Below are 18,262 nucleotides of genomic sequence, written 5' to 3' on the forward strand. Positions count from 1 at the left end.
ATTCCACTCCATTCCATTCCCCTCCATTCCATTCCACTCCATTGCACTCCACTCCAATCCACTCCATTCCATTCCATTCCACTCCAATCCACTCCACTCCATTCCATTCCACTCCACTCCTATCCACTCCACCCCATACCACTGCACTCCATTCCATTCCATTCCACTCCCCTCAACCCCATTTCCCTGCCCTACACTCCATCAAACTCCAGCCAATTCCACTCCACTACTTCCACTCCACGCTGTTCCATATAATTCCATGCCATGCCACTCAACTCCACTTCTTTCCACTGTACTCCACTCCATTACATTATGCTCCATTCCATTCCACTCCATTCTATCCCAGTCCACTCCAATCTATTGCACTCCATTGTGTTCCATTCAATTCCATTCCATTCCACTCCACTCCAATCGACTCCAATCCACTCCACTCCATTACTGTCCACTCCACTCCACTCTATTCCTCTCGACTCCATTCCATTCCATTCTATTCCACTCCACTCCCCTCCATTCCACTCCACTCCACTCCATTCCACCCGATTCCATTCCATTCAACTCCATTCTAGTTCAATCCACTCGACTCCACTCCACTCCACTCCACTCCACTCCATTCCAAAACACTCCACTCCATTCCATTCCACTCCACTCCACTCCACTACATTCCATTCCATTCCTCTCCGCACAACACCCCTCCACTCCAATTCAGTCTATTCCATTCCACTCCACTCCATTCCATTAAATTCCACTACATTCTCTGCCACTCCATTCCACTCCATTCCATTCCACTCCAATCCACTCCATTCTACTCCACTTCTCTCCATACCATTTCATTCCATTCCACTCCATTCCATTCCACCTCATTCCATTCCATTCCTTTGCATTCCACCCCACTCCACTCTACTCCACTGCGTTCCATTCCACTCCACTCCTCTCCATTCATTCCTATCCATTCCATTCCACTCCACTCCACTCCACTCCACTGCAACCCATTCCATTCCATTCCATTCCATTCCACTCCACTCCATTCCACTGCACTCCATTACATTTCATTGCATTCCATTCCACTCCACTGCATTTCACTCCACTTCACTCCATTCCATCCCAATCCACTCCAGTCCATTCCATTCCATTCCATTCCATTTCATTCCATTCTAATCCATTCCTGTCCACTCCACTCCACTGAGTTCCACTCCACTCCTCTCCATTCCACTCCTTTCCATTCCACTCCACTCCACTCCATTCTACTCCACTGCAATCCATTCCATTCCATATCATTCCTCTCTACTCCACCCTACTCTATTCCACTCCATTCCACGCAACTGCATTCAATTCAATTCCATTACATTCCCCTCTACTCCACTCCATTCAACTCCAGTCCACTCCAATCCATTACATTCCACTCCATTCCACTGCACTCCACTCCATTCCATTCCATTCCATTAGATTCTACTCCATTCCATTCCAATCTATTCCACTCCACTTCACTCCAATCCACTCCATTCCATTCCATTCCATTCAAATCCACTCCATTCTACTCCAGTCTACTCGAATCCACTCCATTACACACCATTCCGTTCCACTCTATTCCATTCCATTCAATTCCTTTCTTTCCATAGTGTCTCACTCTGTCACAAAGGCTGGAGTGCAGTGGCACAATGTCAGCTTACATTTCTTTTCACCTTTCCATTGCATTCCATTCCATCAATTTCCATGCCATACTATTTCACTCCACTCCATTCCATTCCATTCCACTCCATCCGAATTCATTCGAATCCATTCTACTCCAGTCAAGTCCACTCTACTCCACTCCTTTTCATTCCATTCCATTCCTCTCCACTGAATTCCACTCCACTCCACTCCTTTCCATTCCACTCCATCCCATTCCATTCGATTACATCTCACTGCACTGCATTCCACTCCACTCCATTCCACTTCACTACACTCCATTCCACTCCACTTCATTCCACTCCACTCCATTTCATTCCACTCTAATCCATTCCAGTCCACTGCACTCCATTCCATTTCATTCCATTCCACTCCATTCCACACCAATCCAATCCATTCCACTCCATTCCACTCCAATCCCTTCAACCCCATTACAGTCCATTCCACTGTATTTCAGTCCACTCCACTCCATTCCACTCCATTCCATTCCATTCCACTGCACTCCACTCCTTTCAATTAGAATCCATTCCACTCCGCTGTATTCCATTCCACTCCACTCCACTCCACTCCATTCCACTCCATTCCATTCCATTCCACTCCACTCCACTCCATTCAATTCTTCGCCATTCCACTCCATTCCTTTCCATTCCACTCTACTACACTCCATCCCAATCCAATCCACTACATTCTATTCCCCTCCACTTCATTCCAAAGATGTAGAATGAAGTTTATTGGAGTGATGTGAAGAGGAGTGGAGTCAGTGAAGTAGAATGGAATGGAGTGAATTGGATTGGAATGGATTGGAGTCGAGTGGAGTGGAGTGGCGCTGAGTGGAGTGGAGTGGAGTGCAGTGGGTATGAATGGAATGGAGTGGAAGCTGAGATTGTGCCAATGTGCTCCAGGCTGAGTGACAGAGTGAGATAATGTCGAAATAAAGGAATGGAAGACAATGTATTGGAGTGGAATGGATTGGAGTGGACTATAGTGGAGTGGAGTCAAATGGAGTGGTGTGGAATGAAGAGGAATGGAATCAGATGGAATGGAATGAAAAGAAGTGGAGTGGAGAGGAGTGGAGTGAACTGCAATGGAATGGAGGGGAATGGAAAGGAATGAAGTGGAGAAGAGTGTAATGGAGTGGAATGGAAACAGATATAATGGAATGTAGTGGAGTAGAGTGGAGTGTAAAAGAGCGGACTGCAATTGAATGCAAATGAATGAAATGGAATGGAATGGAATGCAAAGGAATGCAATGGAATTGAATTCAATGCAATGGAAAGTGACATGTAATGTGAGCTGAGATTTTGCCACTGCACTCCAGCCTCAGTGACACAGTGATATCCTGTTGAAGGAAAGGAGTGGGATGCAATGGAGTGAAATAAAATGGAATGGAATGGAATGGAGTGGAGTGGAGTGCAGTGGAGTGGATGGGAATAGAGTCGAATGGATGGGATAGAGAGGAATGGAATGGAGTGGAGTGCAGTGCAGTGGAGTGAAATAGTATTGAATGGAAAGGGATGGAATGGAATGCAATGGGGAGGTGAAAAGAAATGTGAGATGAGATTGTGCCACTGCATTCCAGCTTTGTTACAGATTGAGATCCTGTGGAAATAAAGGAATGGAATGGAATGGAGTGGAATAGAAAGGAAAGGAGTGGAGTGGAGTGGAGTGGTTTGGAATGTAGTGGTGTGGAATGGAATGAAATGGAATTGAAAGGAATTGAATGGTATGGAATGGATTGGAGTGGAGAGGAGTACAGTGGATTGCAGTGGAGTGGAGTGGAATGGAGTGGAATGAAATGGAATTCAGTGGAATGGAGTAGAGTGGAATGGAAAGATATGGAGTGGAAGTGAATGGAGAGGAATGGAGGGTATTGGAGTGGAATGGAGTAGAGTGTGTCAGAATGGAGTGGAATGGATTGGAATGGAGAGGAATGTAATGTAATGGAATGGAATGGACTGAAGTGGAGTGGAGTGGAATGAACTGGAATGGAATGGTCAGGAGAGGAATGGAATGGAATATAATGGAATGGAATGAAATGGAGTGGAGTGGAAAGAACTGGAATGGAATGGATAGGAGAGGAATGGAATGGAAGGGAGTGGAATAGAATAGAGTGGAATGGAATGGAATGGCATGGAATGGAAGAGAGTTGAGTGGAATAGAGTGGAGTGGAGTGGAAAAGAGTTGAATGGAATGGAATGGAATGGAGAAGACTGGAATGGAGTGGACAGGAACGGAGTGGTGAGGAAAAGAATGGAATGGAAAGGAATGGAATGGAATGGAATGGACTGGAGTGAAGTGGAATGGAGTGGAGTGGAGTGGAATGTAGCAGAATGGAATGTAACGGAACGGAAAGGAATGGATTGATTGGAGTGGAACGGAGTGGATTGGAGTGCAGGGGACTGGAATGGAATGGAATGAAGTGGAGTGGAGAGGACTGTAAAGAAATGGAATGGAATGGAAATGGATGGAGAGGAAAGGAGTGGAGTGGAATGGAGTGCACTGGAAGGGAGTGGAATGGAGGAGAGTGGAATGGAACGGAGTTGGGTGGAGTGGAGTAGAAAGGAGGGTAGTGGAGTGCAGTGGAGTGATGTGGTGTGGAATTTAGTGGAAAGGAAAAGAATGGAGGGGAGGTTAATGAAATGGAGTGGATTGGAGTGAAGTGGAAGGCAATGGAATGGAATGGAGTGGAATGGAATGGAGTGGAGTTGAATGGAAAGGAGTGGAGTGGACTGGCGTGGATTTCATTGGAGTGAAGTGGAGTGGAGAGGAGTAGAGTAGAGTGGAATGGAGTGGAATGGACTGCAGTGGAGTGAAGTGGAGTGGAATGGATGGAGTGATGTGAAGGGGAATGGAGTGGAATGGACAGGAGTGGAGTGGAGTGGAATGGAAAGGAGTGGAGTGGAGTGGAATGGAATGGAGAGGAGTGGAGGGGAAAGGAGTGGAATGGACTTGAGTGGAGTGGAGTGGAATGGAATGGACTTGAGTGGAGTGGAATGGAGAAAAAAGTAATTGATTGGATCAGAGTGGACTGGAGTGGAGTTGAATGGAGTGGAAAGGAATGGATTGGATCAGAGTGGACTGCAGTGGAGTGGAGTGGAGTTGAACTCAATAGAAGGAGTGGAATGGAATGGAATGGAGTGGAGTGGAATGAAACGGAACAGAATGGAGTTCAACGAAGTGGAGAGGAGTGGATTGGAATGGATTGGGGTGGACTGGAAAGGAGTGGAGCAGAGAGGAATGGACTGGAATAGAGTGTAATGGAATGGAGAGGAATGGTATCTAATGGAAAGGAGAGGAGTGGTATCTAATGGAAAGGAGAGGAGTGTAATGCCATGGAATGGAGTGGAGGGGAGTGGAATGGAGGGTAGTGCATTGGAAAGGAGTGGAATGGAATGGAAAGGTTTGGAGTGCAGTGGAGTGGAATCGAGTGGAATAGAGTTGAGTGCAATGGAGTGTAGTCTGGTGGAATGGAATGGAGTGGAATGGAATGGAGTTGAGTGCAGTGGAGTAGAGAGGAGTGGAATGGATAGGAAGGAATGGAATGGATTGGAGTGGAGTGGAATGGAATAGAATGGAGTAGAGTGGAAGGGAGTGCAATGAAATAGAGTGGAGTGGAGTGGATTGCAGTGCAATGGAATGGAATGGAGTGGAGTGGAGTGGGGTGGACTGGAATGGAGTGGAATGGAGTGGAATGGAATGTAGTGGAGTGGACAGGAAAGGAATGGAATGGAGTAGAGTAGAATGGAGTGGAGCAGAGTGGAACTGAGTGGAAAGGAATTGAGTAGAGTTAAATGGAATGGAGTAGAGTGGAGTGAAGTGGAGTGGAATGGAATGAAATAGAGTGGAATGGAATGGAGTGGAGTGAAACGGAGTGGAAAGGAATGGAGTGGAATTAAATGGAATGGAGTGGAGTGGAGTGGAGTAGAGAGAAATGGTGTGCAGTGGAATGGATAGGAAAGAAATAGAGTGGAGTGCAGTTGAATAGAATTTTATGCAGCGGAGTGCAGTGGAATTGAGTGGAGAGGAATGGAGTGGAGTGGAGTGGAATAGCATGGACTGGAGTGAAGTGAAACGGAGAAGAAAAGAATGGAGTGGAATTAAATGGAATGGAGTGGAGTGGAATGGAGTGGAGTGGAGTGGAATGGAATGGTGTGGAGCAGAATGGATTCAAAAGGAAGGGAGTGGAGTGCAGTTGAATGGAATGGAATGCAGTGGAATGGAGTGGAGTGGAGTGGAATTGAATGGAGTGGAGTGGAAAGGCATGGACTGGAGTGGAGTGAAATGTAGTGGAATGGAATGGAGTGGAATTGAGTGGAGTGGAGTGGCATGGAGTGGAGTGGGGTGGAATGGATTAGAGTCGAAAGCAATGGAATGGAGTGGAAAGGAGTGGAACGGAATGCATTTGAGAGGAGCAGAAGGGAGTGGAGTGGAGTACAATGGAGTGAATTGAAATGGAATGGAAGAGAATGGAGTGGAGTCGGGTGGAGTGATGTGGAGTGGAGTGGAATGGAGTGGAGTGGAGTGGAATACAGTTGAATGTAATGTAATGAAATGGAATGGAGTGGAGTGGAATGGAGTAGAGTGGAAAGGAATGGAATGGAGTGTAATGGAATGGATTGGAATGGAATGGAATGGAATGGATTGGAGACGAGCGGGATGGAGTGAAGTGGAATGTAGTGGAGTTGAATGTAATTGAATGGAAAGGAATGGAATGGGGTGGAGTGGATTGTAGTGGAGTGGAATGGAGTGGAGTGGAGTGCAGGGGACTGGAATGGAATGGAGTTGGGTGGAGTGGAGTGGACAGGAATGAAATAGAAAGGAATTGACAGGTATGGAGGGGAAAGGAGTGGAGTGGAATGAAATGTACTGGAAGGGAACGGAAAGGAGGTGGGTGGAATGGAACGGGTTGGGGTGGAGTGGAGTGGAGTTTAATGGAGTGGAAAGGAGTGGAGTGGAGTGAAATGGAACGTAGTGGATTGGAGTGGAATGGAATGCAATGGAGTGGAATGGAAAGGAATGGAACATAGTGGTATGGAATGGAGAAGATTGTAATGGAGTGCAATGGAATGGAGCGAAGTGGAGCCTAAAGGAATGGAATGGAGAGTAGTGGATCCTAAAGGAATGGAATGGAACGGAGTGGAATGGAGTTGAATGGAATGGAGTGGAGTGGAGTGTATAAGAGTAGAGTAGAGTGCAGTGGATTGGAATTGAATGGAATCGAGTGGAGTAGAATGCATTGGAATGGACTAGAGTGGAGTGGAGTGAAGAGGAGTGGAGTGGAATGGAGTGGAGTGGAATGGAAACGAATGGAATGGAGTGGAGTGGAATGGAGTGGAGAGGAATGGAGTAGAGTGGAATGGAATGGAAAGGAGTGGAAAGGAATGGAGAAGAGTAGAGTGGAATGGGGTGGAGTGGAATGGAGTAGAGTGGAAAGGAATGTAATGGAGTGGAGTAGAATGGATTGGAACGGAATGGAATGGACTGGAGTGGAGTGGAATGGAGTGGATTGGAATGGAGTGGAGTGGAGTGGAATCGAATAGAGTGGAATGCAGTGGACTGGAGTGAGGTGGAATGGAATGGAATGCAATGCAGCGGAGTGGAGTGGAATAGAGTGGAGTCGAATTGACTGTAGTGGAATGCAGTGGAGTGGAGACGAATGGAATGGAAAGGAGTGGAGTGGAATGGAATGGAATGGAATGGAGTAGAATGGAGTGGAGTGGATGGAGTGGAGTGCAGTGGAATGGAAACGAATGGAATGGAATGGAGTGAAATGGAATGGAGTGGAAAGGAATGTAGTGGAATGGAATGGAATGCAGTGGAGTGGAGAAGAAAGGAATGGAATGGAATAGAGTTGAACGGAAAGTAATGTAATAGAATGGAATGGAGTGGAGTTGAATAAAGTGGAGTGTAGTGGAAAGGATTGGAATGGATTGGAAAGAAGTGGAGTGAATGGGAATGGTGTGGAGTGGAGTGGAATGGAATGGAATGGAATGGAGTGGAGTGGAATTGATTGGAATGGAATGGAGTGGAATTCAATTGAATGGAATGGAGTGGAGTGGAATGGATTGAAATGGAATGGAGTGGAATTCAATTGAATGGAATGGAGTGGAGTGGAGCGGATTGGGATGGAATTGAGTGGAATTCAATCGAATGAAGTGGAGTGGAATGGAATTGAGTAGAATGGAGTGGAATTCAATCGAATGGAATGGAGTGGAGTGGAATGGATTGGGATGGAATGGAATGGAATTGAGTCGAATGGAGTGGAGTGGAATGGAATGGAGCAGAGTGGAATGCATTGGAATCTAAAGGACTGGAGTGTAGTGGAATGGAATGGAATGGAGTGGACTGGAGTGCACTGGAATGCAGTGGAATTGAGTGGAATGGAGTGGAATTGAGTGGAGTTGAATGGAGGGGAATGGAGTGGAATGGAACGTAACGGAATGGAGTAGAGTGGAATGGATTGGCATGGAATGAATTGGAGTGCAGTGGAATGAAATGGAATGAAATGAAGTGGAGTTGAGTGGATTGGACTAGACTGAAGTGCACCAGTGTGGAATTGAGTGGAAAGGAATTGAGTGTAACGGAATAGAGTAAAATGGAATGGAGTTGTTGGAGAGGAATGGAATGGAGAGAAGTGGAAATGAGAGGAGCGTATTGGAATGGAATTGAGTGGAGTGGTGTGGAAAGGAATGCAACGGACAGGAATGGAATGTAGTGGAATGGAATGGAATGGGATGGAGTAGACTCGAACGGAATTGAGTGGGGTGGATTGGAGTGGAGTTGAGTGGAAAGAAGTGGAGTGGAGTGGTATGTAATGTAGTGGAGTGGAGTGGAATGGAATGGAATGGAATGCAGTCAAGTGGAATGGAATGGTCTGAGGGGAGTGGAGTGGATTGGAGTGTGATGGATTGGAATAGAATGGAATGTAGTGGATTGGAATGGAACGGAGTGGAGTGGTATGGAATGGAGTTGAGTGGACTGGAGTGTAGCGGATTAGAATGGAGTGGAGTGGAAAGGAATGGAGTTAACTGGAAAGGAATGGAATGTAGTGTAGTGGAATGGAGTGGAGTGGAATAGTGTAGAGTGGAATGGAATGGAATTGAGTAGAGTGGAAAGGAATGTAGTGGATTGGAGTGGAGAATAATGTAGTGGAGTGGACTGGAATGGAGTGGAGTGGAATGAAAAGAAGTGGACAGTAATGGAATGTAATGGAGTGGAGTGGCATAGAATGGAGTGGAGTGGAGTTGAAAGGACGGAAAGGAATGGAATGGAAGAGAGTGGAGTGGAGTGGAATGGACAGGAATGAAATGGATTAGAGTGTAGTGGAGTGGAATGGAATGGAATGGAATGGAAAGGAATGGAGGGAAATGGAGTGCAAAAGAATGCATTGGAATGGAGTGGAGTGGATTGGTTGGAGTGGATTGCAGTGGAATGGAATGGAATGGAATGGACTGGAGTGGACTGGAATGGAGTGGATTGGATTGGAATGTAATGTAGTGGAGTGTGTTGGAGTGTAGCGGAATGGAGTGGAGTGGAGTGGAATGGAGTGCAGTGGAATGGAATGGATTGAAATGGAATGGAATGGAGTGGAGTGGAGTGTAATGAAGTTGAAAGAAATGGAGTGGAGTGCAGTGGAATGGAGCAGAATGGAATGGAGTCGAATTAAATGCAATGGAGTGGAGTGGAGTGAAATGGAGCAGAATGGAATGGTGAGGAATTAAATGGAACGGAGTGGAGATGACTGGAGTGGAATGGAAAGAAGTGGAGTGGAATGGATTGGAATGAAATGGATTGGAGTGCAGTGGAAAGGAACGGAATGGAGGGGAGTAGAGGGGAGTGGAGTGGAGTACAGTGGAATGAAAAAGAATGGAGTGGAGTGGAATTGAATGAAAAGGAATGGAATGGAGCAGAGTGGAGTGGAATGGAGAGGGGTGGATTGCAGTGGAGAAGAGTGGAGTGGAAAGGAGTGGAGTGGAGTGGAATGGAATGGAATGGAGTGGAGTAGAATGGAATGGAATGGAGTGGAATGGAATGGGTTGGAACGGAATGGAGTGGAGTGGAATGGAATGCAATGGAATGGAGTGGAACGGAGTGGAGTGGAGTGGAGTGGATGGGGTGGAATGCAGCGGAATTGAATGGAATGAATTGGAGTGAAGTGCAAAGGAATGGAGTGGAGTGGACTGGAATGTATTGGAGTGGAGTAGAGTGGAATGGTGTGGAGAGGACTGCAATGGAGTGGAGTGGATTGGAAGGGAGTGGAATGGAATGGAGTGGAATTAAACGTAATGGAGTGGAGTTGAGTGGAGTGGATTTTAATGGTTTGAAATAGAATGGAGTTTAGTGCAGTGGAGTGGAATGGAGTGCAGTGGATTGGAGTGGGTGGAGTGAAGTGCAGTGGAATAGAATGGAATGGATTGGAATACAGTGGAATGGAATGGAGTGGAGTGGAATGGAATGTAGTGGAGTGGACAGCAGTGGAATGATGTGGAGTGGACTGCAATGGAGTGGAGTGGATTGGAATGGAGTGGAATGGAAGGTAGAGGAATTAAACGGAATGGAGTGGAGCTGAGTGGTGTGGAGTGGAGTGGAATGGAGTGGAGTAGAGTGGAATGGAATGCAGTGGAGTGGAATAGAAAGGAATGGAAAGGAATAGAGTTGCGTGGAGTGGAATGGAGTATAATGGAAAGGAATGGAACGGAATAGAGTGGAATGGAATGGAGTGGGGTGTAGAGTAGTGGAATGGGGAGAAGTGGAAATGAGTGGATTGAAATGCAATGGAGTGGAGTGGAGTGGAACGTAATGGAATTGAGTGGAATGGAGTGGAATGGAATGCAGTGGAAAGGAATGGAGGGGAGTGGAATAGAGACCAATGAAATGGAGTGGAGTGGAGTGGAGTGGAGTGGAGGGCAGTGGAATGGAATGGAATGGAATGGCGTGGAGTGGAATGGAATGGAGTGAACTGAAAGGGAATGGACTGGAATGGAATGTAGGGAGTGGAATGCCTTGGAGTCGAATGGAAAGGAATGGAATGGAGTGCAGTGGAATGGAGTGAAGTGGAATGGAGTAGAGTGGAAAGGAATGGAATGGAGAGGAGTAGAATGGAGTGGAATGGAATGGCGTGCAACATAGTGCAGTGGAGTCGACAGAATGGAATGAAGTGCAATGGAATGGAATGGAAAGGAGTGGAGTGGAATGGAATGGAGAGGAATGGAATGCCATGTAGCGGAGTGGAGTGGAGTGTAATGAAGTGTAGTAGACTGGAATGGATTTGAGTGGAGTGGAATGGAGTGGAATGGAATGGAATGGAATGTACTGATGTGGAGTGGAGAGGAGTGGATTTGAGTCGAGGCGAGTGGAAAGTATTGGAATGGAATGAAATGGAATAGAATGGTGCGGAGTGGAATGGAGTTTAGTTGAGAGGAATGGAATGGAATGGAGTTTAGGGGAATGGAATGGAGTATAGTGAAATGGAATGGAATGGAGTAGAGTGGAATGGAATGGAGTAGAGTGGAATGGAATGGAATGGAGTGGAATGAAATGGAATCGAATGGAGTGGAGTGGAGAGGAATGGAGTGGAATGGTTTGGAATGGAGTAGACTGGAGTGGAATGCAATGAAATGGAGTAGAAGGGAATGGAGTTGAGTGGACTTGAATGGAGTGGACTGCAGTAGAATGGAATGTAATGGAATGGATTGGAGTGGAATTGAATGGAGTGGGGTGAAATGAAATGGAGTTGAGTGGAGTGGAGTGGAGAGGAAGGAGTGGATTGCAGAGGAATGGAATCGAAAAGAATGGAATGGAGTGGAGTGGAATGGAATGGAATGGAGTAGAAGGGAACGGAGTTGAGTGGACTGGAGTGGAGTGGAGTGCAGTAGAATGGCATGTAATGGAATGGATTGGAGTGGAAAGGAATGGAGTGGAGTGAAATGCAACGGAGTTGAGTGGAGTGGAGTGGAGAGGATGGAGTGGATTGCAGAGGAATGGAATGGAACGGAATGAAATGTGGTGGAGTGGAATGGAATGAGATACAGTGGAATGTAATGTATTGGAGTGTAGTGTAGTGGACTGGAATGGAGTGGAGTGGATTCGAATGGAGTGGAGTGGAATGGAATGGAGTGGAATGGAATGGAATGGAGTGGAGTGGAATGGATTGGATCAGATTGGAATGGAATGGAGTGGAGTGGGAGGGAATGGAGTTGAGTGGAGTGAAGTGGACTGTACTGCAGTGGAATGGAATGGAATGGATTGGAGTGGAATGGAATGGAGTGGAGTGAAATGCAATTGAGTTGAGTGAAGTGGCGAGGAGAGGATGGAGTGGATTGCAGTGGAACGGAATGGAATGGAATGGAGTGGAGTGGAATGGAATGGAATGGAATGCAATGGAATGGAATGTATTGGAGTTTAGTGGAGTGGACTGGAATGGAGTGGAGTGGAATGGAATGTTGTGGAATGGAATGGAATGGAATGGAGAGGAGTGGAGTGGAATGGAATGGAGTGAAGTGGAAGCGAACGGAGTTGAGTGGAGTGTAGTGCAGTGGAGTGGAACGGAATGGAAAGGAGTGGAGTGGAGTGGAATGAATTGGAGTGGTGTGGAATGGATTGGCATGGAATATAATCGAATGGAAAGGAGTGGAGGGGAGTGGATTGGACTACAGTGGAATGTATTGGAGTGTAGTGGAGTGCAATGGAGTGGAGTGGAGTGGACTCGAATGGAGTGGAGTGGAATGGAATGGAGTGGAATGGAATGGAATGGAGTGCAGAAGAATGAGGTGGAGTGGAATGGAATGGAGTGGAATTTAATAGCGTGGATTAAATGGAATGGAGACGAATGGAGAGGAGTGGAGTGGAATGTAACGGAGCAGAGTGGAATGGATTGGAATCGAGCGGAATGGAAAGAAGTAGAGTGGAATGGAGTGGAATGCAGTGAAGTGGAATGGAGTGGAAAGGAATGGATTGGAATGGAGTAGAGTGGAAACGAATGGAGTTGGTGGAGAGGAATGGAATGTAGAGAAGTGGAAATGAGAGGAGTGGATTGGAATGGAATGCAGTGTTGTGGAGTTTAAAGCAATGCAACGGACTGGAATGGAATGGAATGGAATGTAGTGGAATGGAATGGAATGAGATGGAGTAGACTCGAATGTTATTGAATGGGGTGGAGTGGAGTGGACTGGAAAGGAGTGGATTGGAGTGGAATGGAATGCAGTAGAGTGGACAAGAATGGAATGGAGTGGAGTGGAATGGAACGGAATGTAGTGGAATGGAATGGAGTGGAGTCAAATGTTCTGCAATGCAATGGAGTGGAGTGGAGTAGAGTGGATTGGGGTGCGATGGATTTTAATGGAATGGAATGTAGTGGATTGGAATGGAATGGAGTGGAGTGGAACGGAATGGAATGGTGTGGAATGGAATGGAGTTGAGTGGAGAGGAGTGGAGTGGACTGGAATGGATTGGATTGGAATGGAATGGAGTATAATGGAAAGGAATGGAATGGAGTGTAGTGGAATGGAGTGTAGTGGAATGGAGTGGAATTGAGTGGATTGGAATGGAATGGAATGGAATGTGGTGGAGTGGACTGGAACGGAGAGGAATGGATTGGAATTGGGTGGATTTGAATGGAATGGAAAGGAATGGGATGGAGTGCAGTGGAATGGAGATGAATGGATAGGAGTGGACTGGAGCAGAGTGGATAGGAATGAAATGGAATGGAATGGAGTGAAGTGGAATGCAATGGAGTAGAGTGGAATTGAATGGAATGGAGTAGAGTGTAATGTAATTGAATGGAATTGATTGGAGTGGAGTGGAATGGAGTGAAGTGGAATGCAGTGGAGTGGAGTGGAGTGGAATGGAATGGAATGGGGTGGAGTGGAATGGAGTGGAATGGAATTGATTGGAGTGGAGTGGAATGGAATGAAGTGGAATGCAGTGGAGTGGAGTGGAGTGGAATGGAATGGAATGGTGTGGAGTGGAATGGAGTGGAATGGAACGGAGTGGAATGGAACGGAGTGGAATGGAGTGGAGTGGAGTGGATGGAATGGAGTGCAGTGGAATGGAATGCAATGGAGTGCAGTGGAATTAAAGGAGTGGGGTGGAATGGAATGTAGTAAAGTGGAATGGAGTGGAATTAGGTGGAGCGGAATGGAATGGAGTCGAGTTGAGTGGAGCGGACTGGAATGCAGTGGAGTGGATTTAGTGGACTGAAATGGAGTGGAGTGGAATGAAATGAAGTGGAATGGAAAGGAATGTAATGTAATGGAGTGTAATGGAGTGGAATGGAGAGGAGTGTAGTGGAAAGGATTGGAAATGAATGGAACGGAATGTAGTGGAGGTGATTGGAATGGAGTGTCATGGATTGGAACGGAGTGAAGAGGGATGGAATGGAATGGAATAAAATCGAGTAAAGTGGACGGGAATGGAGTGGAGTGGAATGAAGTGTAGTGTAGTGTAATGGAATGGAATGGAGTGGATCGGAAGGGAGTGGAAAGGAGTGGAGCGGAATGGAGGGAAGTGGAATAGAGGGTAGTGGAGTGTATGGACTGGAGTGCAGAGGAATGGAATGGAATGGAGTGGAGTGGAATGGAATGGCTTAGAGTGGAATATAATGTAGCGGTGTGCAGTAGAGTGGAGTGGAAGGGAGTGGAGTGGACTGGATGGGATTGGATTGGAGTGGAATGCAGAGAAATGGAATGGCATGGATAGGAATGGAGTGGAGTGGAGTGGAATGGAGAGGAGTGGATTGGAGTGGACTTGAGTGGGACAGAATGGAAAGGAGTGGAGTGGAATGGATTGGAGTGGAGTGGAATGCAGTGGAATGGAATGAAGTGGAATTAATTGGAATGGAATGCAGTGGAGTGGAGTGGAATGGAAAGGAGTGGAGTAGAATGGATTGTAGAGGAATGGATTGGAGTTGAATGGAGTGGAATGGAAAGGAGTTGAATTGAATGGATTGCTGTGGAGTGGAGTGGAGTGGAATGGAATTGAGTGGAATGGAATGGATTGGAATGGAATGGAGTGGAGTGCAGTGGAATGGAATGGAATGGAGTGGAGTGGAGTGGATTGGAGTGGAATGGAATGTAATGGAGTGGAGTGGAGTAGTATGTAATGGAATGGAATGGAACTGATTGGAGTGGATTGCAGTGGGGTGGATTGGAGTGAAGCGGAGTGGAGTGGAAATGGCTGAAGTGGAGTGCAATGGAATGGAGTGGAATGGTTTGGACTGGAGTAGATGGAGTGGAGTGCAGAGGAAGGGAATGGAATTGGAATGGAGTGGAGTGGAATGGAATGGAGTGCAGTGGAATGGTGTGGAGTTCACAGGCATGGAATGGAATGGAGTGGAGAGGAATGGAGTGGAATGGAGTGGCATGGAGTGGAATGTAATGTAGTGGAATTAAATGGAATGGAATACAGTGGAGTGAACTGGAATGGAAAGGATTGGAGTGGAGTTGACTGGATTGGAATTGAACGGAATGGAATTAAATGGAATGGAGAGGAGTGGAGTGGAATTGAATGGAGTGGAATGGAATGCGATGGAATGGAATGGATTGGAATGGAATAGAGTGGATTGCCCTGGAATGGAATGGAATGGAGAGGAGTGGAATAGAGTGGAGTGGAGTGGAATGGAATGGAATGGATTGGAGAGGAGAAGAGTGCAGTGGAAAGGACTTTAATGGAATGGAGAGGAGTGGAATGTAATGGAGTGTAGTGAAATGGAATGTAGTGGAGTGCAATGGATTGTAGTGGACTGGAATGGAACGGAGTGGAATGGAGTAGAATGGATTGTAATGGAGTGGAGTGGAGTGGAATGGAATGGAATAGAATGGAGTGTAGTGGAGTGGAATGGAATGGAATAGAATGGAGTGTAGTGGAGTGGAATGGAGTAGAGTGGAATGGAGTGGATGGGAGTGGAAAGGAATGGATTGGAGTGGAGTGAAATGGAGTGGAGTTGACTGGAAAGCAGTGGAGTGGAGTGGAATGGAATGGAATAGAATGGAGCATAGTGGAGTGGAATGGAGTAGAGTGGAATGGAGTGGACGGGAGTGGAAATGAATGGATTGGAGTGGAGTGAAATGTAGTGGAGTTGACTGGAATGGAGTGGAGTGGAGTGGAATGGAGTGGAGTGAACTGGAGTGGATTGGAGTGGAATGGAATGGAGTCGAATGGAATGGAATGGAGTGTAGTGGAGAAGAATTGTGTGGAGTGCAATGCAATGAAGTGGAGTGGAATGGAATGGAGTGGAGTGAAGTAGAATGGAGTGGAGTGGACTGGAATGGAGTGGAGTGGAGTGGAATGGAGTGGAATGGAATGGAGTTGAATTAAACGGAATGAAGTGGAGTGGCGTGGAGAAGAATGGAATGGAGTGGACTTCAATCGGTTGGAATCGAATGGAGTGGAGTGCATTGGAGTGGAAGGAAGTGGAGTAGATTAGAAAGGAAAGGAATGGAGTGGAATGGAATGGAAAAGAGTGGAGTGTAGTAGAGTAGAGTGGCATGGAGTGGAATGGAAAGGAATTGAACAAAGTAGAGTGGAATGTAATGGAGTGTGGTGGAGAGGAGTGGAATGGAGAGAACTGGAAATGAGGGGAGTGTATGGGAATGGAATGGAGTGGAGTGGAATGGAATGGAATGGAATGGATTGGAATGGAATGTCATGGAGTGGAGTGGAATGGAATGGAATGCAATGGAGTGGAATGGAATGGAGTGCAACAGACTGGAGTGGATTGTAGTGGAGTGGAGTGCAGTGCAGTGCAGTGGAATGGAATTGAAACAATGGAGGGGACTGGAATGGAATGGAGTGGAGTGGAATGGAATGGAGTTTAGTGGAGTGGAGAGGAGTGAAGTGGGCTGGACTGGAGCGGAGTGGAATGGAAGGGAGAGGAATGGAAAGGATTGGAATGGAGTGGAGTGTAATGGAGTACAGTGGAATGGAGTAGAGGGGAATGGAATGCAATGGAGTGGATTGGAATGGAATAGAATGGAACAGAGTGGAGTGGAGTGTAATGGAGTGGAATGGTTTGGAATGGAGTGGTGAGGAGTGGAAAAGAATGGAACTGAATGGAACGGAGTGGAAGACAATGGAGTAGAGGTGAATGGAATGGAATGCGGTGGAATGGAATGGAAGGGAGTGGAGAGGAGTGGAATGGAATGGAATGGAAAGGAGCGGAGTAGCGTAGAAAGGAGTGGAGTGGAATGCAGTGAAGTGGAGAGGAATGGAATGGAATGGAGTGGAGTGGAATGGAGTGGACCGGAATGGAGTGGAGTGGAGTTGATGGAGCGAAGTGCAGTGGAATGGAATGGATTGGAGTGGAGTGGAGTGGAATGGAATGGAGAGGAGTGGAATGGAATGGACTGGAGTGGAGTGGAGTGGAAGAGAATGGAGTGGAGTGAACTGGAATGGAGTGGAGTGGAAAAGAATGGAGTGGAGTGGACTGGAATGGAGTGTATTGGAATGGAATGAGGTGGAATGCAATGGAATTTAATGGAACGGAGTGGAGTGGAGTGGAATGGAGTGAAGTGGAGTGGAAAAGATTAGAATGGAATGTAACAGAATGGTTTGGATTGCAGTGGGATGGGGTGGAATGGATGGATTGGAATGGAGTGGACTGAAGTTGACTGGAACAGAATGGAATGGAGTGGAGTGGAGTGGAATGGAGGAGAATGGAGTGGAGTGGAGTGGAGTGGAATGGAATGGAATGGAGTGGAGTCGAATGCAGTGGAAAGGAGTGCAGTTGAATGGAGTGGAGTGGATTTGATGGGGTGGATTGCAGTCGAATGCAATGGAATGGGATTTAGGGGATTGGAATGTAATGCAGTGGAGTGCAGTGAAGTGGAATGGAAAAGAGTGGACTGAAATGGAGTGGAGTGGAACGGATTGGAATGGAATGGAGTCGAGTGGAGTGCAATGGAGTGGAACGGAATGGAGTGGATTGGAGTGGAGTGGAGTGGAGTGCAGTGGAATGGAATGGAGTGGATTGGAGTGGAGTGGAGTGCAGTGGAATGGAATTGATTGGAATGGAGGGGAGTTGAATGGAATGGAGTGGACGGGAATGGAATGGAGTTTGATGGATTGGATTGGACTGAAATGGAGTGGAATGGAATGGAATGGAGTGGAAATGAAGGATTGGAATGGAGTGAAGTGGAATGCAGTACAGTGGAATGGAGTAGAGTGGAATGGAACGCAATATAGTGGACTGTAATGGAATAGAACGGAATAGAGTGGAGTGTAGTGGAATGGAGGGGAATGGATTAGAATGGAGTGGAGTGGAATAGAATGGAAAGGAATGGAGTGGAGAGGAGTGCAATGGAGTAGAGGTTAATGGAATGGAATGGAGTGCAGTGGGATGGAATGGAAGAGAATGGAGTAGTGTGGAATGGAATGGACTGGAAAGGAGCGGAGTGGAGTGGAATGGAGTGGAGTGGAATGCAGTGAAGTGGAGAGGAATGGAATGGAATGAAGTGCAGTGGAATGGAGTTGAATGGAATGGAGTGGAATGGATTGGAGTGGAGTCAATGGAGTGAAGTACAGTGGAATGGAATAGAGGGGAGGGGAGAGGAATGGAATGGAGTGGAGAGGAATGGAATGTAGTGGAGTGATGTGGAGTGGA

This window comes from Pongo pygmaeus, chromosome 14 (genome assembly GCF_028885625.2).
Source record: "Pongo pygmaeus isolate AG05252 chromosome 14, NHGRI_mPonPyg2-v2.0_pri, whole genome shotgun sequence".
Classification (NCBI taxonomy): Eukaryota; Metazoa; Chordata; class Mammalia; order Primates; family Hominidae; genus Pongo; species Pongo pygmaeus.